General features: G+C 36.8%; 1 long non-coding RNA gene across 1 annotated transcript; it reads left to right on the top strand.

The window, feature by feature from the left end:
• Nucleotides 1-1654: 1654 nt before the first annotated feature.
• LOC135300062 (uncharacterized) lies at nucleotides 1655-22195 on the top strand. The gene is made up of 3 exons (XR_010361935.1): nucleotides 1655-1751; nucleotides 17544-17639; nucleotides 22137-22195. It is a non-coding gene; the product is annotated as an uncharacterized LOC135300062 (long non-coding RNA).
• Nucleotides 22196-23569: the final 1374 nt, after the last annotated feature.

Genomic DNA, 23569 nt, shown 5'->3' with positions numbered 1-23569 from the left:
TTGCATACAATAATAATAAAAATAATAGCAGTTGAATTTTTTTGTAGTAAAACTTGGATACTATTTAAACAATTTTTTTTTCAGAAAAAAACCCTGCAAGTTTTATTGCAGAAATTAAGTAGAATATACTGTGCTTGAGTGATATTCACATAAAGAAAAATAGAGTAAACAGAACATTGCACTTTCCAGTGAGTAATTCTTAAGGGGCCTTAGAACTGGTATTGGGTATTTTAGAAATAGAGATAGGTAACCCCAAATTTAAATTGCCTAGAGTAGAACCTCAGTGAAGTTTAGGTGCCAAGGTTCAAAGTTACGACATGAAAATTTCAGTTTAAGTGCTCTTTACACCCAGAGGTGCTTAAGTTCCAGGAGCATGGTAGTTCTTGGGCAAATTTCCTGCAACTTTGTTCATATGTTTCTAGAAATGCAAAAGGTTTGACAGAATGTCCAGCTGTTATTAAGGCAGATGTCCAGCTCATATTATCTCAGTCCTGAGCAGGAGCCAGAGCTTCTTTCCAAACATCCTGAGAAGGTCAATCCAGGGAGCAATCTCAGAGTATTTGTAATCTGCACCCAGAACCATGTTCCCAAATCCAGTGATGACTGCTCCTACTTCTTGTAGTTTGACACCTTCTGTTGTAGTTTCTTCACCTACTCTTGGTGTGAAGAGTAAACACCCCATTTATTTGATTACCAAGTATTTAGAGAATTTATCTATGAAGCGGGCGACTGAAAGTTCAGTTGTACTGTGTTTTCACATGATTTTACTGTGATCATGTATAAAATTACTTTTTTCCTTCCAAGGTAAAAGATGAATGTTTAGACACCAGCCATAGATACCAGAACAGGCATATCTCTGTTCTTGAAATTCGGTTGCAGTACAAAACCATTTCCTAGGTCAGGGAGAAAGAGTAAAGTTGGGGATGAATCCATAGTCTGGAACACTTGCCTGGAAAGGGGAATGCTAGATATGAGTTGAAAGGCTGTTGGCTCAGTTTTGATTTCTAGGGTCTCCCAAGTAAAATAGCCTTGTGGTTAAAACACTCTTCATGTAAGAGTTGCTGGTTTGAATCAACTCCAATAAAAAATTCTAAAAGTCTGACATCTGATTGATTTTTAAAACAGATGTAGCCCTCTGTCCTCAGAAAACCACACTCAGCTTTAGAGCCACGTTCATCTGAGTGAACACAGGCCCAGATATCTGCACTGCAAGCCCAGGAGCCATATTTAAGACACAGATTGCTCCCAGCAGCATGTTCTATTGCTGGTGCTCTCGGTTGTGCTTAGGGTACATTTGGCTCTGTGCTTGTCTTGGATCCTGTTCTGAGAGCTCCCAGTACTGCTCCTTGGCATCTAACCTAGTCCTGGGTTTCACTACAACTTTTCATGTTGGTTTCATGTAACGTGGTGTATTGTATGTAAGCCTTTAGAACTATTGCTGAAAGCATTTTCAAGTCAGTGATTTCATTCATCTGATAGAGGGAGACAATATAGTGAACCAGCTCAATGATAGGTGAGATAAATAATTTACATACCAGTCATGCAATAAGAGGTTGTAGAAACTTTCAAAAGGGGAATAAGGAAAAAATAATCCATTTAGGCATTTACCAAATCTTAGGCATTGCCAAATCTCATATGTCAAAATAATTCTCTTCAGGATCCATGACCTAGTCCTTGAATGTGCTGATGTTTGGAGAAGAAAGTCTACTAGTCAGGCTTGTGTCTTAAGAGCAGAATTCACGTTTCACAAGGTAATCCACTTCAATAATCTGTTTTTGCTGTGGTGTTTGCAATTGCTTTTGCTTTTCTGCCTGCTCCAAGCCTCAAATTGCACACTTAAAGGCCTCTTTCCCACTGTGGTTCTCAAATACTCATTCTCTGTGCTATATAAAATGATATTGAAGAAAAATTAATATTTTACTTCAGCAAAATGTAAAGGATGGATGGATGATCTTAAGATAGGAAGAAGAAAAAATTTGACTAAATTAAGAGAAATCTCAGATGTTAAATTTTAATGCAGAAGACTTTTCTGTTGATGTACATCAACTCTCTTCTGCTGATGTTAATTGTTAATCTGCTAAATGAGAATATTGTCTCAGACAGAAAGAACTTCAGCAGCAGAAACTGTTAGCAACTATTGAGAAGCTTGACAATATCCAGAGTCAACTGATTGGTCTAGAAATTACAGGAATTTAGACTAGAAGTTCTACAGTGGAACCAGTAGATGAAATTTCTGCAAGACATAACATACCTTTATTTTTCTTTTTATCAGAAAATTAACTTGATAGAAACAACAGGTTTTTTATCACCAAGTAAAAAATCCAACCTGCTTTTTTTTTTTTGTTTCTTTATTTTGGTACTCCAAATATTCCTGTATACTGTCTAATAATGAACATCATTTTGAGACACTGTCTCCAAAGAGAAAATATCCCTCTGAGCTGGTGAGACAAGTACTCTAATTCATTTTAACTCAACTGACTGCCTTGATCCTCTTGTTTGTTTTGGATTGGGTTAACGTCTATTTTATACTTTATGCTGTTCATCACTATGGGATTTTAATTAAATTGATATATTAACTCTTTGGTAATTACCATTGAAGAATCTGTTGTAAATGTCATGCTGCTGTACTCTCACCCCAGGTCAGAAGTGAAAATGAGATGTTGTGCTTCAATATATTTACCCAAGGAAATTAAACCATAAGATAATTTATGAGTTATCATTATCATTACAAGAATTTATTAAAATTATTTATTACCATGCATCATGCAATGTTTCATAAGTGCATAATGTTTTGTGCCTAAGTAGAGAATAAAAGAAAAATTGATTAGGGAGGTTCAACTTCAGTATCAGTGACAGACTTTCTGGGTGGTGACTACTTAATCTTGCCTTGCCTGCTGGAAGTTTGGACAAAGAGGAGAGGTAACACTATGAGACAGTAGGAAGTTTTAACTTTATGCCATGCCTTAGACTCTCTTGTAAAGTGGAATTGTTAACATGTGTTTGCTTCACAGAGTTATTAAAATGAGCAAAGACAAGCTTTTGGATAATTTAACAGTAGCATCATAGAAAAGACTGTAAGAATGCTTGTTCTCTATTCAGCAGAGGACGAAAGTGAGTGTGCTGTACAAGGTGTACCCTAACTAGTGAAGAGGAAATTCATAACGTGCTAAGCAAGTACTTTCAATTGAATGTTGGAAGGATTCTCTAGAAAATCAGTGAATATATTATTAAAGAAAATATTGCATTGCAAAATGTACAAACAGTTCTTGTCCCAGTACTTCCTATCTGTTGAAAGCTTTATTTTGCAGGCTTAACATTTCAGTGTACAGTATGTGCACATATTTTACTTATCCATTTCATTTAGAAATTGCTTCCAAATAGGATCTCAGAGATTAGAGACATGTCACTACTCTGTGTAATGTGGTGGTGTACAATGTTCTCGTTACTGTTGTTTCTGAGCAAGATCCCAGCTGCGACTGAAACCAATTATGCAAGACACTGTTCATACTTATAATTCTGGAGACTTTAAAATATAAAAAATTTAAAGTGGTGAAGAAGCTGAATACTGTAACTGCCCTTTTATAGCTAAGGAATTTAGAGGATGTTACATACAGAATTAATAAGCTTGTTCTGCAAAGCATGTAGGAAGTTACGAACTAACTGAACCCAGCTGCTGAACCAGCTGCTTGACTGTTTCTGCAAATGCCCTACGGAGCAGGAAAGGTCCTCATTTCTGGTGAACAGCTTGTCTGTGTCCTGAATTCACACCCCACTTGGGGGGCTCTCAGTGCAGCATTGCCCACATGCCCTGCTGTCCCACAGAGGGCCCTCAGCACACCCCAGGGATGGCCTCTGTCGAAACAATTCAAGGATAAAGGCAGCAAGATGCAACATAAAGCACACCTGCCACAAAAGAGATTTACAGCTAGTAGCATCCTCCCTCCTATCTTGTTCTCTTAAACACTTATTCAGGGTTTAAAGTCGGAGTTGCAAGATGGTTAGTTCCATTGCTTTGTATTGATACAGTTATTTTGATGTTACATTCACTGAGAATGAACTTGTACATGTCAAATAATCGATATAAATTAAAGATGGAAGCTCTGAAAACAATAACCAGCACTGCATCAAAATAATTCATGACATTAATTCTTAAAGTTAGGGACTTATTTTACAGATCGTTGTAGTTTTTGACACTGCTCTAATGCCAATATAAATAATTCTTATGTTAGTGTCTTATAGACAGAGCAGTGTGTTCAAGTTACTTTAATTTATTAATTAGGGAAAATCTTTCAAAATGTCAATTTTTTGGCCAAAACACTGATGTTTTATGAAAGTTGCTTCACATTTTAATATTTGCATATTCTGAATAGACCATTCTGCCTGGAGTGCACAATAACTGAAGAGGGGACTCTTCATATAGCAGTCAAAACAATTGAAGGCTATATGTGCATTGTTGTGTTTGAAATGAACACCTTTAAATTCCCATTTGTGTAATTTATGATCTTATGTATTCAAGGCTTCAGAAACCTTTGAAATGTGTGAGGAACATGCAGACTAAAACCTCACCTCAGCAAATGCTGAACAGTTGAAGGTCTTACTGTGATCCTGGCCTCATTCCACCAATTTAATGGCAGAAGGATTTCTTGTTTTGCCCATGAAGTGACCTTTAATTTTGATTCCTTGTGTGTCTTTGGACAATTTAATTTCACAGTATCTTGATTTCTTCTCCAATAAATTTTAAATATTTGTACTTAGCTAATTTTCACAGGCAAAATGATGCTTAATATTTATATAAATTTACGAGAGTCTTAGAAAACATATTCTTAAGGAATATTTTTTTTAAATAATCAGTGTAGCAATGCACATGACACAACATTGCTAGACAAAGGCAAGACACAGCAACATTGTTAAGAGGATTTTAGACTAATAAATCACAGAATATTTTGAGTTGGAAGGGACCCACAAGCGTCATCAAGTCCAATTGTTAAGTCAATAGGCCATGCAGGGATCAAACCCATGATTTTGGTATTATTAACACCATGTTCCAATCAAGTGAGCTAAAGCCTTAGCTGTTGTTTCTCCCAGTCAAATTATATCAAAACTGGAAAGAAAATTTATATTAATTTTTAGTACTGATACATAATGCAAAGAAATGAAATTACTAGGTGAAATTACTAGAAAATTTAGACCGAAGTTTTAATGGGGAAATATAGTCATGAAAATCTTGATCAAATAATAGTCACAATCTGGAAATGTGTAGCAGAGTTTTGAAACTGGAACTCTATGAAATTGATTAAAGCTTCACAGTGCTGTCATTTTGATTTTAAGAGCTTAAGACAATTGCTTTTGAATTTTGAAGACTGCATTCATATAATCCTTAAGCTTAACATGTTACTTTAACATCAATCTTTTATGGATAATAAAATAGAGTGAAGTCACGAATGATGAAATCTTTATTCACTGCTCAGCTCTTTTATGAACCCAAAACATGAACAGCAAAACCAGCTGTGTGTGAAGATCCACCAAATTGATAGATGTAAGTAATACAAGAACCTATTCTTCCAATAGTCCTGTATTTCTCTCAACATGAAATTTAGCAACAGTTACTCATTAGAGCACATTAGACACTCTATATAGAGACTGTAAAAGAGAAGCAAAGTCCTGGAAAATGAGCCACTTTCTCTAGATTTAACATCAACAGTTATTTGAAACCGTTAAATTCTTTGTGATGTTCTCCTTATAGGTGCTCATATCAGAACTGTGAGAAATTTCTTAAAAGCAGGTCCCTGCCCCTCATCCTTATATCACTCATCTGGAATAAAGAGTCTGGGTGTTTTTAGTGTGGCCTTCTGAAAAGCAGCAAACTTGAGTGTTTTCAGGGTATCAGAGTTTCAGAGTAGCAGACTCTTCTATCCAAAATTCCATGACTGAACAACTTGAACTTTTCTTATGCTACTCCCCATCAGTAGTTAGAATTGTTTACTCTTCCTTTCTTTCTTGAAGCTGGTTCACTTGCACTGGGCAGATATGTCAGAGGTCTGTAGCACTCTGTACTTCCAGCAGAAGAGTTCTTCATCGCTGCCTCTCCAGCAGGGTATGAGTGCCATACTTAAGGAACAGAACAACACAGATGTTTACTAAAATCTTTTTCTTGTTCCAAGTAAATCTAAGTTTTGTTATTCTGAGTGCAGTGCTGCGGCATTTTTTCTGGTTTTGAGTGAGTTTTCTTTTTAAATATACATTTTTATTATTTAAATTGAACACTGCTGCTTATTTCCTTCACAATACAGTTGCATGTTTATGAGCAGTTTAATGAGGGACTGCTCTAACCAGGTGTTTGGTGAAGGATAGAAATCAAAAGGTTAAAGATTTGAGGTATTAAAAAATACAGCATGAAAACAGTGCAAATAATGTTCTTTCCCTTGGTGACATAGCATCCTTTATTAAAAAACAGAGGTACTATTCATCTGAGAGTTATTCTTCATTTCTGCGGCCTTCAATGGTATTCCAGAGGCAAGGGAAAAGTTTCTTCGAAACTTTACATGCATTTGCAGAAAGTTTCTTGTAAAATGAAAAGAATATAAACTTTGTTAAGCTGAAGAATATAAACAAACCTGATTTAACTCAACTTTTAAGAAGATCTTCCACATTTGTCTGACATTTGATAACTATCACATCAGTTGTGCACATGCTGATCTCCTGGGAGTACTCAGGTGGAGAAGATATTGCTGGACTCAAATTAAACACTAGAAAACCCATTTATTCTAGAAAGAAAGAAAGAAAAAGAAAGAAAAGAAAGAAAGAAAGAAAGAAAAGGAAAGAAAGAAAGAAAGAAAGAAAGAAAGAAAGAAAGAAAGAAAGAAAGAAAGAAAGAAAGAAAGAAAGAAAGAAAGAAAGAAAGAAAGAAAGAAAGAAAGAAAGAAAGAAAGAAAGAAAGAAAGAAAAAGAAAGAAAAAGAAAGAAAAAGAAAGAAAAAGAAAATTGACTGAACCAATTCCTCCATGAATTTCCCTCCTGTGGGAAAATGCAGGAATATTAGGTAGATGGGTCTAATGAAAGAAAAACAATGTAGAAACTAGTTTTTAATGGGTTATACAGAAATATCAAAGAGAAGATTCTCAGAAAGATGTAAAAACAGATAAAATGATGTGGCTTGGAGTCTTTTGTGGATAAATGGAAGAAAACCAAGAAATAAATATAAGTTTTAATTGGCGTGGAAAAGTAGCTACAGAACAGTATAACATTTCTGGTCTCTTTTAAGTACTTTCTTGAGTAAAATCTAAATATGATCCCACTGCAACCACTCAAAGCAGGCACCAAGCCACCACAGAAAAATAGGCTCCTAACTTGTTTCATTAATTCTGTCATTGAGTCCACTATTTTTAATTCACTGTGAAACTGAAAGAGGAAACTCAGACAGGCCTTATGTTAGAAATTTCTAATTTTCTAAAATAAGTAGAAGATTTTGGGTTCTCCTGGAAACTGAAACAGTTTATTAAAGAAAGCAGAAATTTTCCAGAAGCACCTGTAAATAGCTGTTCTCATGAGATACCTATTTACTCTGTGGACACTTAAGTTTCAACTGTTGTGAATAAATGGTACACAGTTGTCAATAGTTTTGATGGACTCATATATCAAATGAAACTCTTATTTTGTGAAAACTTTTCATGCTTCAGATACAGTTAATTAATTTTGAGAATTAAGAATTAATTCAGTTATGTATCATCACCTATGAAAGAAAAGTTTCACAGAGGGAAGATTCATTTACCACTTGATAACAGTCAGCTCCCTGTAAGGTGTTTCCTTAGGCATGAAGATATGATCAGCACAAAGCAGGGCTCTGGAAAAAAAATATTCTCCTCTTGAAAAGTAAATTGATCATCTCCATCTTGAGGAGCAAGCTCATCCCTGGTTATTTCAGCCAATGCTTTAGCTTTGGCTAAATCTGTTTAGGCTGTGTAGCTATGCCATAAATATCCCTGTGGCTATCTAAAACACTTGGCACATGGCTGCTGCTGCTGCTGAGTCTAGGGAACACCTCTTTCTCATGTCAGTCCTCTGACATAATGAAGTTCTGTGTAGGCTCATCACAGTGGGAATTGTGAGCTGTGCCACTCTAATTTCTCCTTCTGCCAAATGGTCTTTTATTTTGGATGATGGTACATTATTCACTACACATTCTCCTTTCTTTCAGGATTCTGTCATTCGTTTCCTTGCAAGTATCACCATACCTTTGGTGCTTAAAAGACAGAAACTAAATACAGTATAGCACTGGCAGAATTCAGCTGAATAATTTACAATTCCAATCAGTCAGAAGAACACATTTTAACAATGTGTTACATGGTGTCTTGAAAAAAATTTTCCACCTTGTAAGGCCATATGACTATGGGGAATCAGGATAAGTTTACTTCCTCTACAAATCTTGATAGTTACAATGAGTATGTTTTGTAAATGAACTCATTCCTCTTTGTTTTGAGGAATGAAATTATGGAGGTCTAAATGACTCAATACCAGCTGATATGCTTTTCTTTATGGTTAACTGCAGTAGCTGTAAATGGTAAAGGAATAGTCAGAAATAGAGGCACATTCTCAGCTGAGAAAGGTTGTACTTCTGGCTGTTGAACCTCACCTGACACTTTCTGTAGCAACACAAGCCCATTTACAGCTGTGAAAGGGCTCAACCCGACACAGAAAAGCAAAGCTGGATTTCTGCTGGACACAGCCAAACTGCAGGTTGACATCCATGAATTATGCAAAGAGGGCAGCAGAACACAAGCTTGTCCTTAAAAATAGGTTGTTTTTTCAGTGGAAGAAGGAATGGAGAAACACTTGCCTAATAATTATTGAAGTTGGGAGGGTACTTATTCCCATGGTGCTTCTCAGAGAGGAATAGTTTGTTTTGGCTTGTCTCTTCAAGTGGAAACATAACTGTGAATTAAAAAATGGCATGCTGAGTTTTAGGAGTGGCTTTTTTGCTGCTTGCCATAGAAAAGCAGTGGGTAGAGGGCAAGTTGTCATTGATTTTTGAAGCCTGAGTGCGCTTTTCATACCCTGGTGCTGAATAGTGAGTGGTGCAATGCTCCTCAGGATAGAAAGTATATGAATAATGCTAATAAATGGAGTGTTCACACTGCTGTTTTCCTTTCCCAGTATGACATAGCCACCTGCTCCCTACTTTTGGAAGAAGGTGGTGGAAGACAAATTCTGCCTTATTTAGAAATATGAGAAGCTAATTTATTCACAATAAGAATTCCATGAGCATTAGGTTTTCTTTCTTTGTGTAAGTTTCTTTCTACTTCTGTTTGATAATTTATAATTAATATAGTAATTATTTTATTAAGTTTCATTATTTCAGTAATATTCTTCTGTATGTTATCTTCTAGAGTAGTAATAATACTTTAGCACCAGTGTGAATGTAGATCTGGATGGTGCAATGTGGAGTCAAACTACTGATTATTATAGGGGTTTTTAAATACTGATTTCTTGAAGAAGAAAAAAAATGCTATTAACATCATAAAATATAAACCAATTTTTTGTAGACCTTAACTACTATATTGTTTAATAAATTTCCAGACCAGAAAAAAAGGTTATGATTTTGGTAATCTGCAGAACATTTGAGAAGGTATGAGGAGTGTAAAAAGAAATATATATTTATATAACACTATTACAGAATTTGAATAACTTTTACATGCTGCTGCCTGTCAAAGAGCATGGCTCACTCCTTCCACCATGATTTCATAAGGACCGCCGAGATTAAATCACATGCACAACGTACACATGCACAAGTAGCATTTTGGGCAGGATTGTTGTCGTTCTAGAGCCAATACAAACTCATGGTATAACTGGTCTTTTCTCATCAATAACAACTTGCAAATACATAGAATGAAAAAGCAAACAAGAATAGAATTCACATCGCTTTATTCCATGGAAAAGTTTGCTTATATGCTTAACTATTTCAGCCATAGCTGGATGTTAGTTTTCACTAAGAAACATAATTTATTAATTACATTACTATAATGTAATTTTGCAACAAACCATGAAGAATCCATTGTTATTCCACAGAAAAAGGGTTTGCTTTGTATTCTTTCATTTGAAACAAATATGGCATTAGGCTTTGTCTGCTAACAACAGAGGGCGTTACTCTGTAGTTGAATTAAATTTTCTAGAGAAATGTCTGAGTAACTGTCATAAATACAAATTACATATTGTGCACAGAAAAGAGTTTAAATAGGGAACTTTTAGGCAGTAAAACACTTCTCACTTTTTTTTTCTCTGAAAATGGCATTTAACTTTGTGCAGAGTGTATGCAAGCCCTAAATATCATGTATATTGAGAGCTAACAGGGATTTAGGTATTTCATAGGTTCTGTTTGGACATGGAATTTCACCTGTGTCCTGCAAGGCATCTGCAGAAGTCCATAAATGGATTCAATAAATGTTGCTCAGGCTAGGCTGAGTCTTGTTATGATTTTCTCACTTTCATTATTTTACTTTCCTTTTGAACACTGCTTTATGGCTTCTGTCACATATGAGTTATTGGTTCTTGGACTCGAAAACATATTATTGAATAATAATTGCTTTTTTCTGTAAACAGATTTTATTAAATGGCAGGTTTTGTCAAGGGCTAAAAACACTCCTATAGGAAGATATCCTCAGAGTCCCATGGAAGTTATATTTCTCTCATCTTTCATGTCAAAAGTAGTACATTACTTTCAATGCTGTATAAGTTTTGCTCCCCATCTTTGCTGTTTTCAGGAGGGTAAAAAGGAATACAAACAATGGTCCATTAATAGATATTATTGCTTCATGCCATTGCTTTGGAAAGCTAGTGTCTGTGTGTTGCAAACTGTAGCCCACACAGAAGTTACGGACATCAGGACAAGTGTGGTTCCTTTAGGTTCATTTTTTTCCCGTTGCCGACTTACAACTGCCAATATCCACAGACACCAGAAAAATATTATATAAAAATGAGAGTGTACAGTAAGTGAACTGTCTTTCATACCTTTTAGAGGTACACATTATTTTGTGAGAGAAAGCAAAAAGAAGATCATATTTCTTACTCATAAAACAACATTATGCATAACATGAGAGAATTAATGAACCTCAAAGGCTTAGAACCAAGGAGCTGTTTGGAAAAAGGTATATACAGCTACATCTAACTGTAACAGTACAGCAAAATATGACTAAAAATCTTGATAAGAAGTTTTTCTATGGAAATATTTGTAATATTTTTTTCCAGATTGGAGTTTCTTCAGTAAGGGCCAGAGTATTAGCTAATGCTTCAATTAAGGTGAAAATTACATTTCAGAATAGTAATTTTCTGTGTGGTTTTGAGGGGGTGCATTGCTGTAGTTTCCCTATTTGTGTCTGTGGTTTTCTCAAAGCGTCTGTTTTCTCAAAGAAAATTTTGGGAACAAATGCAATTTTTGAGGTTGTGCTAAAAAAATCATAATTAAACTTAAGAAATGTAATTTGGACTTTCATCAGAAAACCTAATTCCTTGATTGAAGTTAGAGGCTGTTTATTTCTTTTGTTCCATGAAGCACAGACTCAGGTAAGGTCAGTTCTCTGCATTATTGCCAATTAAATTGGAGGTGAAATGGGTATTTCTGAGAATTGTCTGGAAGGTCTTCCATTCTTCCATGCCCAGTCCTCCATGACTCTCTGTCTCCCATCAGCTCACCACAGTATTTTCCTTTGTTGCACAGTCTCTCTTTGAAGGGTGGCACTTTTCTCATATATGAATACTGAAGCAAAGTATGCTTGAGGGTGAGCCAAAATACTGCAGTGGGTTTTTTTCACCAATTTAAGATTTTCTCAGTTTTGAGATTTCCCAACGAATGCGCTGATGAGTCAGACTATGACAGATACACAAGAGTAAATGTTCTACATCTAGAACAATGCCTGAAAAGACTTCTTCTCTAGACAATCTACTGCCAAGACTTTTTGATCACCCATGATATTCCCTCTCAATTCTTTGCACAGTGATACTGTAGATGAGTAGGATTTAATTGGAAATACAGGACTGTGGTATATACTGTCACTCACAAGCATAAATATTGCGTACATTTATCAGATGTATTGACAAGGACCTCAGAAATATGCTTTCTAAGGCAGTTTCTTTACATGCTAAATATAAAAACTTTTCTTCACATATGCTCCCAAATGTTACAGTGCTCAAAGAAAGAGGCAGAACTCCATTCAGCAAGGGAGATGCTGTTGGTTTGCTACCAGTACTAGTATTATAATTTCAGTAGGAATTATTCTGGGCTCTGTTGGTGCTGGCAGCCTGCAAGTCTCTAATGGAAGCAAATGATAGACTTCCTAAAGCGACAGTATCATTTCACTAATGTGCAACTAAAAGTATTCAAGTGAAATCTAATAGCTTTTACTCTCCAGAAACATTGTTAAAATAATTGCTCCCTCTTCTTGCAAAGTTATATTTCATGTGGTAGATTTTCTGGAAGCAAGGTAACCTAAACCATAGCAGGAGAATATACATTGCCCAGAAAATTCTATAGTAATTCTTGGGTGGTGTAACAAGTGGGTTTCAAGATACCAAGACGCCGTGAGAAAAACCAAATCCGCTTGGGGAAAAATGATCTATTTCCCCCTGTCCAAAAGACCATGGGACTTAGTGCATGTTGCCTATATTACTAAATTATTTGATCTGTGCATTCTTTTTTTTTTTATGATTAAGGTATCAGCCTGACAGCTTTGTTGTACTCTGATGCTGTTTAATTTTATTTCCATTTTCATACCCTCATATTTGTGTGTTTATGTATTTATGCAAGTGAATACTTGGGTAGTGCAGGTATGAATATGTGTGTAGACATGTATATGAAGAACGAGAGGGAGATGAGTAAGATATTAGTGCAGTACAACTAAAATATGACTAAAAGCCCAAGTAACACTTGGAAAAAACTGTATATCTGAGCACATTGCCTTTCCTGGCATAAGCTGTGTTTGACAGTATTGTTTACCACATGAGGGTTTTTTCATTTGAGAAGTGAAGAAGAATGGGATATATATATATGAAACAACACTATAACATGAGCATTTGGTGTCATACATTCAGTGTACAATTCTGGCCAAATGGGCAATGGGTAATATTGTGTTTTGTTTTTTTTTTAATTTCCCTGACTCAAACTTCCTCTGTGCTTTTTATTATTAGGAGTAAGGTGACAATTCATTACCTCTATGAATTAAGCATAATCTCAAGCTGTGTTTTTGATACCTCATTGCCCTCAAGCATGGTAACTGGCACTCTTGATCTCTGGCATTCCTTTTTGCTGCTGCCTCAAGAAAGGGATACAGTCACAGCTCAACAGTTTTCCTGGTAGACGTAAGTTTATTCCCACTCCAAGTTGAAAGAGATTGCAGGAGAGTTTAGGGGAAAATGGAGTAAGATACAGGATGTGGGAGGGCGGTTCTCAGCACCCTATTGTGCTGTAGGACAGCAGCGCTTTCAGCAACTGCTGCCAGCTCCCTGCAGCTGCAGTGCACCAGGCTCTCCTGTGATCCCTCTGCACTGTGCCATGGGCAGCAGCTGCCAGCTAGAATAGCTAGTGCAGTCTGGTTGTACTTCAAAAAGATGGAGACTTTCTGCTGCAGCTGAGCCACTGTATTTCCCCACAAGGCAAAAAGTTACCTTTGCAGGCTGAACCCTCTGTTGGTTCTTCACAAGTCTCCTTCTAGTGACCACCATGTGGAGAAAAGCAATACACAAGTGCATCCCACCCCTCAAAGTGAGGAGCAGGAAGGGGGAATAACCTTAAGTCTCTCTAAAGTGAGGGGATGTCCTACTCCTTTCTGATCATGTGGCTGTGGGCCTTACCATTGCTGTGTGATTACAGCCTTGCATTAAGCTGACAGTGCCGTTCAATGCCTGAACTTTGAAATTTAACACTCTGCAAGTATTTAACCTCCTTGAAATGCTGACAGAAACATTCAGTTTTAAGGTCTATAAGGCCAAATTCTTCCCTCCCATAATTTCATTGGTTATAGTGAAATTATGCCACAGAGAAAATTGTCACGGAAAATCCCAAAATAGTACTTTAATCACTAATAACCTCTAGACACATAGTGCTGCATGAAATAAATAAATCCCCTTTTCAACCTTCAAAGTGTGTGTCTAATAAGAAAAGTGAGAGCCTATAATGTGGTGCCATTATATTCAACTGATCTGCTTCCTTTCTGGAAGTAGAATCGCATTAACTGGCTTCAGTGCCTGCATAGCATCCTTCCTGCTTAACAGTGTTAGTAGCTCTGCAAAGCCAGTACCCAAAGAAAAAGAGAGTTGCATTCTATCCTAATTAATTTTGCTCTGAAATGGTGGCTCAAGTATATATTAGCATAATACATTTGTATCTATTTTTTTAAAAATTCTGCAGTTGATTATTATTTTATAATTAGAATTGCTCGATGAGGAAATCTCTGTAACATCTGTCTGAATCTCAGCTACTCCTATTCAATCTCATTAAGGACACTAGGACAACCCAGATGATTCTGATCATATAATTACAAAGCAATGATGCTCATTGTCTGGTCTGTCCAGGAGAGCAGTTGCTGGGGAGTGTGCACCAGAAATAACTCCATTTAAAGCGAGAGTCATTACTCCCCTGTGACACCATGGCAGAGAGGACTTAAACCACTCTGAAGACAGCTTGAGTTTAAAGTTACTGAAGTGCAAACATTCAGCCCAAGGGTACACATTTACCCCAGGTCACATTTCAGAGCAGGGATGATGTTTAGCACTAATTGGCCCCCATGTGGACACGATGTAAAGTCCATGTAGTAAAATTAATGTTTCTCTGGATTTGGTAAGGCATAAACACACACTTCATTCAGGCACGTGCCTAACAGGTGGGCTGAGCTTGGGAAACAGATCCAAATTTAAGTGCTGGGCAAACCTAGGTGCTGAAAAAGAATAAATCATGTTTTGTATACTGGCCACACAGAAAAGAATTTTTCCAATATTTTTTAATTCTATAAACTGGGCTTTTGATCTTTTCTTTTTGAGATCATATGCCTACTTGTGAACCAGAAATATTTTCATGATACACCTTAAGCAGCAGAGTGCATCTGTCTTTCAAGTCTGTAGAGCAGAAAAAGTGGAGTCAAGTGTTCATCCTTTGCTCTTTTCATTGGGTTTTTCTTTTTCTTGTTGTTTTCAAAACTTGGCGAGAGGAATTCTATTGCATCATTTTTTGTCCTCTAGTGAACATGACTTAGAGGCTGAAACATGGGGTCTGCAATTAACTGAGTTGGAGTCCCCTGCAGCAGGATCAACAATTAATTATTTTCTTTAAAAAAATAACTATTTTTATGTTTATGTTTGTATTAATTTCTTACATTTCTTTCTTCTTTTCTGTGACTTTTTTGTATGGGCTGTCATGGGTGTATTTTTTTGAGAAGATAGAAAATGAGAAGTGTGAATATTTAGAAATAAAACCTTGTTACTAGGTTGTTTTCCACATAACAAACAAAATTGGGACTTTTGTTTTCACCTCACAGCTGTAATCGTGTCTGAATTTATCTTTTCCATTAAGTTTCAGTCTGGTTTGATTTGTTTCTTTTTCTCCTTTTTCTGCCTATGTGCATGCATGCATATACACATACACACATTCTTTGACCTGTACTCATATGTTTATGTACACACACCCACACACTACTACAGGTAAAATACAATTTATTTTTCCAGTGCACACAGCATGGCCTAAATCATATATATGCAGTGAATCTCTGGCATATTGGGGAAATGTGCCCGAGCTCTACAGGCAGGGTGATGTTGACACTAGCTTCTCCTCCAAGTGAACTCACCTGTGGTTTTTTTCACCAGAGGGTAAATCCCCCAAAAGCCAGAGGCAATATTACCTTTGTGTTAAACACTCCACTGCAGTATGTTCAATTTATTTTGTGTACAGGCAGTAACAGGACCCTGGATAAAGAGAGGAAAAGCAATGGCTTTTTATTGCATTTTCCTTACTCTCCCAATGGCTCCCCTTTACATTTGAGAAGCAGCAGCAGGTGTTTGTTTCATTTGACACCTCACTGGAAGGGTCCACAGCACAAATCGAGCAAAGTGTGTTGCTGCAGTACCAAAGGCCTTTTTCATGTGTATGATGTTGGAGGAGACAGCTACAGCTTGTTAGTGATGCTATCCCATTTGTGGGTGCCTCACCAGGGCTGCAAGGAGGATTTCAGCTCTAGGTTGGGATGCTGGCACAGGATGCTCTCAGGCTATGTTGTGCTGCCCTGTTGGACAGTGCTGCTGTCATGGCTGTCCTTCCCTCATTCCTGGAGGTACTGGGGATCTCCAGGGAGAACCATCTTTGTAAGAATGAGGGCTATGACACTGCAGGATGCAACCTGAGCGTTAACGGGTCAGTGAGTGACAGCTGAGCCTTCTCTCTGAGGTACTGAGCTGGATATCACTGCTAGGAGCACAAGGTCTAGACAGTGAAGTGTGCCAATTTAATTTTGTCATGTGTGACTGGGTTGTACAGACATGGCTGTTTCTAGAACTCTTTGGCAATACTAAAACTGATTCAGACCACAATGCAACATTTAAAGATGCTAATTAGAAAATAATTGTGCTGGGTTGTACAGATTTTACATCGTAATATATCTTAAAGGCCCCTATAGAATGGGGAAGAGGGTACTTTAATGCACTTTGCATGCAAAATGAGGCACTAGATTTTGTGATTTGTAACAAAGCAGAGTGCAACCAGCATCATCCAGTAAATCAGGAAGCAAAAATAGTTCTTAAGGAGTTAGTATTCTGCTTTATTTGCTAATTAAAATGGGGTTTGGAACTGCTCTTCAAAATGATTGCTCTAATTAATTCGTTGCTCTTTTGCAGTTCTACCTTCTATGCCATCTGAATACAAGACAGTCCCTTGTGCTTCTCAAAAGCATGACGGCCAACAGGGCATCCTTCCCTTTCTCAGAACAGCAGGCTTTATTACTTTGCAGTGTTTAATAACATGTCTATTCTCTACCAGGGCTAAAAAGCCATCCATATACACACTATCACAAATTTATTTCCAATAAAATGCAAGTATAAACACACATTTTTAATTAATATCAAATATTTGTTTAACTTACGGAGAATTAAAAAACAAACAGATGATCACTTTTATAAGGCCAGTGACAGATTTTAGCTTTAATTACTTTTAAAGCTTAATAAAAGATAGTGAGTATTGTAATTACTATTTCTGTCACTGTGATAGAATCTTTCATTTTGTGGTTAATGGATGATATTTAAGGTAGCTCCTACGGTTGCCTTTAAAACATTGCCTGCAGTATTGGCACAACTGTAGACATCACGTATGAAAAGGAAACTAATGGAGTGAAGTGTGGAAGAAGATGCGCTTATTGCTCAGAGTGCTCAAAAGTTTGAAAATTATTCAGATCAGTCAGGACACAGATTTAAGGAGGTGTAATCGAAATATTGATTGTGAATATATTAACTGATAGAGGTAGCCTTGTGTTTTCTTAAACTTATCCTGCTTTTTGTGCATACATTTATGTTATTCACAGGCTTCAGTGAAGAATTTAATGCCACAAAGTCTGCTTGAAAACTGTTGAAATCAGTGGCTTGTTCAATACAGGAAGATGTATAGTCTATTGTTTGTTGTAAGTATCAGAAAATTTAAATGAAAGGGAAAAATAAAGAATGGATCTAGAACTGGAGTTCACTGAGGAAAGCAATCACTAGAAAAATCATTGGAAAAAGTCATAATAGAAGGAGATTCTAGATGATTTCAAAATATTTTTGATCAAATCTGCAGTACCTGCTAATAGTGGCATGACCCCACAAGTATCACTGGAGTGACCTCAGCTATATATGGAAAAAAAGTGTGACTCTCTCACCTCTTATAGTATTTTGTGTTTCTCCACAAACAAGTTACACTTGCCACAGCTGATAGGAAAGTTTTAAACTCTTTGGATTTTCAGTGCCAGCAGATTTGGAACTAACCTCTGTTTACTTAAGGTGTGTCTAAATGGCTATGATTACAGTCTGTTGTATTTTAAATAATTTAGGATATTAAAATTGAATGGTCCTAAATTTAGTTTTGTGAGGCTTTTTGTTCCTTCAAGCTTGAACTATGTCAGGGTAGTGGCTTTTGGATTATGTTTTGTGCAATATCTGAAGCCAGGGTGTTATGAGCACTATATTAAATACTGGATACCTGTAGCAAAATTCATTTTTCAGGAAAGCATCTCTGCCAACCCAAGCCTCCAAACTATTTCAAGTTTTCCTCTCCATATCTATTTGATTGGTCACTAAAAAAAAGTAAATATGGAAATGGTCTCATAGTACCTGGTACTCTCTGGTTGAGAAATTTCCGTCAGAACAGTATTTGTTAGTAAATAAAAAATCATGGGAAGGAACCAGCATTTACCTTTCTTTTCTTGCCCATCTGTCTTTTCAACAGCAATCCAATATCAAACAGATGCTTTTAAAGTTTTCTTCCTTAAAAATGAGCAAGCAGACTAAATGGCCCCTGTAGGTCCCATAAAACAAATCTTCTCTGGGAGCAGAGGCTAAGCTCAGCCTGTCTCCACTGTGAGCGTTGTTTCTTGCAGAGGGGCCTCCTCTCTGCTGGGCACACCTGATTCTTCCTGGGACAAAGTCTTTCCTACCCTTGGAAACTACACTCCATCCATTTTTGTGTGTCATCCACCCTCATCTTGCTCACCTCTGCCAGATTCTTTTTTCAGCTCAGTACTAAACTCTGTCTTTCTTGCTCTATTTTTTTCCTCCTAATGATTTATTAAAATAATGACCCACATTTTCATGGCTTGAGTGTTTGCAGCTTGCAAATGGTTGCAAATACTTAGCCTTCATTTTTGTACCTTATAACATTGTGATTTACTGCTGTAATAGTTATTTTCCCTACGTCTGGAATATAAGCTTGCATACTCAAATCTTCATGCTCCTATACATTTACATTTGCAATTCCTTTGCATTTCCCTCCCACTACCCAGCAGTTTTGTAGCTATGCATTTGCAAAATACTACTCTGACAACAACAAAATCTTTTCCAGTAAATTCTGTATTTTAAAATAGAAAAAGAAAAATTTCTCTTGGTAGTTGGTAAGAAGGGAAAAAAAATCCGTGTGTGATTTGCTTCCTCATTTCACTGCATTATTGTCATTCCTAACTACCTGTCATCTGTCTGTGCCTGTCAAAATCTGCTGATTTTCTCTGTTGTCCATCCTTATTTTAATGGAGGTGATTATTTTAATGGAGCTTTTTGGAGGTGCTTCCTGACACAGAAAGGAGCTAATCAAGTGTTCTTCTCCTGCGTAAGCAGCATCTGCTGATACTTCTACCTGGTAAAACAATTATGTTTGTGGAAGAAGGCAAGAGTGTCTAGAAGGTAAAACACAAAGTCCTACCAGTCTGAGTACTGATGAGATATCTTCTGGCAAATGTGTGAGATGGAGAGGAGTGCAGTGGGAGAGCCTGGTGGTATGGAGAGATAGCTGAAACAAGCAGATGGCTTAAAGGAAGCTGAGAAAGGCTGTTAGCACATAAAGCAGCAGACACTTGATGATGAATTGCCATTTTGAGTTGCTAGTTTTTTCTTCCTTATTTAGCTAACTACTGTTCTAATAATGATTTATATAATAGCTTCTCTTGGAAGACTTTTTCATCTCCTTTCATTGGAGGCATTTTTTCTATAGAATGAAAGCACAGACGTAAAAAACCAGTAAGATCTAATATAAGGAAAGGGGAAAAAAACTGGGATGAGAGAAAGGTAATTATGCAATTTGTTTCCTTTTCCTCTAATCATGCATTGCCATATCAATGGAAAATAAGACCTGTGAGTCCAAAGAAGGGAGTCCAAGTGGCCAGGCTGCTCAGGTTATATTTTCTGCACCTGTGCTAGAGGTAACTTATTCCAGTCCAGCTTTTATGTCCTGGACATAGGCTGTATATCATCCCTAAGCTCTTCATATCTTGCTGCCTAAGATGTCTCATTACAGTAGTAGACCTGTCCATTACTTCTCATCTGACTTTGGGAAGAACCTTTAATTTACTCTTAGCTTTAGTTTCCCTGCCAGTGAATTCTAGCTTACAGCTCTTAATTGACCTCAGAGCAGCATATGTGGGAGGTGGGAGCTTGTTACATTACATCAAGTAATATAATAATTATCAAGAACACTCAAGGATGAGATAACTTCTCACAGCAGCACAAAAAGATTGCATTTTGGCATGGAGGTAGAAGACCAGGCTGATCTCTCCAGCAGGTCAGTCCTGCATGACCAGCCCATGGCAGGAGAGATGTTCTTTTCAAGTAGTTGTCCCCATCAGACAATCTGGGCAATATGTGGCAGGCGTATGTGGGGCAGTCACTGCTTACTTGGACAAGGGTGCACCAGGGAATATTTCAGATGCTCTAAAATGCTCTAAAACTTACGCATTCATGTGACTGGCCTGTGCTGGGTCTTCATGCAAGTCCTGTAAGCTGTTTGGTGTCTCCAAAGAAGAGCAAAGATACTGGTGGAGGGTCTGGAGCACAAGTCCTATTAGGAGCAGCTGAAGGAGCTGGGGGTATATAACCCGGAGAAAAGGAGTCTCAGCAGGACCTTATTTTTCTCTACAATTACCTGTAAGAGCAAGGTGGGGCTCAGTTTCTCCTCCCGGGTTACAAGCAATAGGACAACATGAAACAGTTTTGAGTTGTACGAGTACAGGTGTAGATTGGATATTAGGAAGAGTTTCTTCACTGTAAGAGTAATTAAGCATTGGAACAGACTGCCCAGGAATGTGGTGGAAATGTTCAAAATCATCCCTGAAAATGTTCAAAAATCAAAATGTGGATGTGGCGCATAGAGACAGGGTTTAGTGACAAGTTTGTCAGTGCTGGGTTAATGGTTGGACTCAATGATTTTAGGGCTCTTTTCAAACAGTAATGATTCTATGATTCAGTGAAATACATCCTGGATTAGACATGGTGAGTGTCCTTCACCAGTTGCCTAACAGTGGGGTGCTTCTGGTTTCTGAGATAACTGTGCCTCTGGTTTCTAGGAGGCTGTGCCTCAGAGCAAAACCACATGCTGCCCTTGGGAACCTGGCAGTGCTTCCTTTAGTTTCCTTTTTGCTAAGTACATTGTTTTAATGTTATTCCATAACATCTATTCATTACTGCTAATGAATATAGAAATGATAATGAAGACATAGCTCCAATTTCCTACTGTACCTGTAAAATATTAGTAATTTAAATGAGGCCATGCAAACCATAAAATTACAGCATCACACACTCTCATTGCAATATGATTGGATTGCCTCTCTAAATGGTTCATCATCAATCCCAATAAAGGTAAAGTGTGGGTCTAACTGTTGTCTTGAATCCAATAGTTTAATTTTATTGCCTTGGCAGCAGCTGTTTAAGTGCCCCTTCCTCTGCCACTCAGTGCTGTGATAGGCCTTTTCCATAAAGGAAGTTCATCAAACCTGCCAGGATTCTGCTTCGCCCTACCACAAGGGATTCTCTCAGGTTTAGAACTACACAGATTATTCAGAAGGATATAAATAAGTAACAGAGGTGTGAAAGCCCATATTTTCCCTGAGCTTAATTTAAATTCAACAGGAAAAAAAAATAGAATAATAGAATCACCTGAGTTGGAAGGGACCCACGAAGATTATCAAGTCCATCTACTGGAGATATTCACCGGTAGTTCTTAAGTAATCCAACCATCCATAGTCCATTACATTCATGAAGGAAAGACATGCCAGGGTTAGAAAAATCTAGAAATACAAGAACACTTTGCAAGTCTTCTAAAAATATCTAAGTACTAGTGAACCCTAAGTGAAGAATTTTCTGTTCTAAATGTTTGTTGACTGCTAGGAAATTCCTGGAGTGGACATCATTACTGATAAATCAAGGAAACATTTAAGAAAATATTTAAGAAAAAATAAATGAAGCATTTAATGTAGCCAAATTTCAAACCGAAAGACAAAAATGGGAATGTAAATACATGTTATCAGGACCCAGAGCTCTATTCATTTAATATTTTTAACAGGTGAATTTTGCCAGTAGGCAGCAGCCAATTCTATCTGATATTCTGAGAATATAAGTGTCATAACTTCTAATTATTGTAATTCTTCTTCCAATTTCAGTACATTATTTGAAGTAAGAAACAGTGCCAATGTCTTAAATGGGGAAAAAGCCCACATAGAGAAATTGAAGCTGATCAAAATGAAGGTAAAAAGTGCAAATTACTTTGCAGTGCTCTAATACAGTTTTTGAAAGTGGTTATATAACCCATACTCAAGAAAAACTCCTTTTTTCTCACTTTAAATATTTTTTTAGTGGAAAATTTACATTTACTTTGATTTAAAATCCACTTCACTATGGTGGCTGGGGATTTGTAAGCATGCATACTGTGGAAATATTTCTTTGTAATTTCTGGGCCTGAGTTGATGCAGAATAAAAAATTGCTTCCTTTCTCTTTCATATGAGCTGCAATGAAAAAGGTACTGCTCACTATGGACATATGACAGGCACTCTGGAAAGAAGTGAAGTGCAAGGAATATTTCATTGATGCCTAGGCCTTTTCTGGCCACCTATCTTGGAATGTAACTCTGACCCTGAAGTGCAGAATTTCAAGTTTTAAATGCCCTACTGTCCTATCCAAGAGGAATTTTAGAAGTATCTTGGTGCATGTCAGGAATATTTTAAACAAGGAAAACCTCATTTAAATGGAAATGGATGGCATTCATATATCCCACTTGACAGAGCAGCTTTAACTGTACACCTTTTGATTGTGTGCAATAATGAAATATCTTTATGGGTTTATTCTTATGTATTATTTCCCAGATAACCTAATTTATGAGAACATTGATAATTTATTGTTGAAATGCATATGAAATGCCAGTAATACACTGCCAGAGTGTTTCCCAGAAAATGTTTTTTTGCCTTGTTTTCTAAAATTAAAATTATTAATATTCCATGAGACTAAAATATAATGTTATCATTTTGTTTTCAGGAGATTTTTTGCAAACATTATATGCCATAAGGAGAATAGATAGAAATATTCCCACTATTGCTACTGTACATATTTCATTATAATCTTCTATTGGTTTTAATTTTTCAGTCTGGAGTTTCATGACCTGGATGACAGTGGTTATGCTGATGAAGTTGTTCAGCTAATTAATATATAATGAAGTAATAGCTAAGTTTCTCTCTGCACTTCCATACTAATTCCCTGTAACGAGGGCTGTTCATAAGTAAGCATTCATGCTGGAAAAAAATAGTTCTGTGTACACAAGTAATTTCAGAGAGAAAATAAACTAATGCATCAAGGCAGATGAAAAACAAACCTAACAAAGATTTTGGTGCGAATATAAACTTTCATCCTGACAGGTTTTATCATTGTCCTTTAGACAAGTGTAGGACAGCGCCTCTGGAAAATCTGCAAAAACAACTATTTATAGAAAAACCTATTAAACATTTCTCTCTGTGGCTTCTTCCAGGGGACAACAAATTTATATCTGCACTTGAGACAAAGTCTCATAAATTTAATTTTAAGTTCTCTGGTTGTTGCCACAGC

This window comes from Passer domesticus, chromosome 4 (assembly GCF_036417665.1).
Source record: "Passer domesticus isolate bPasDom1 chromosome 4, bPasDom1.hap1, whole genome shotgun sequence".
In the NCBI taxonomy this organism is placed as follows: domain Eukaryota; kingdom Metazoa; phylum Chordata; class Aves; order Passeriformes; family Passeridae; genus Passer; species Passer domesticus.
Note: the sequence above shows the minus strand (reverse complement) of the source record. Positions and strands in the feature narration are given on the sequence as shown.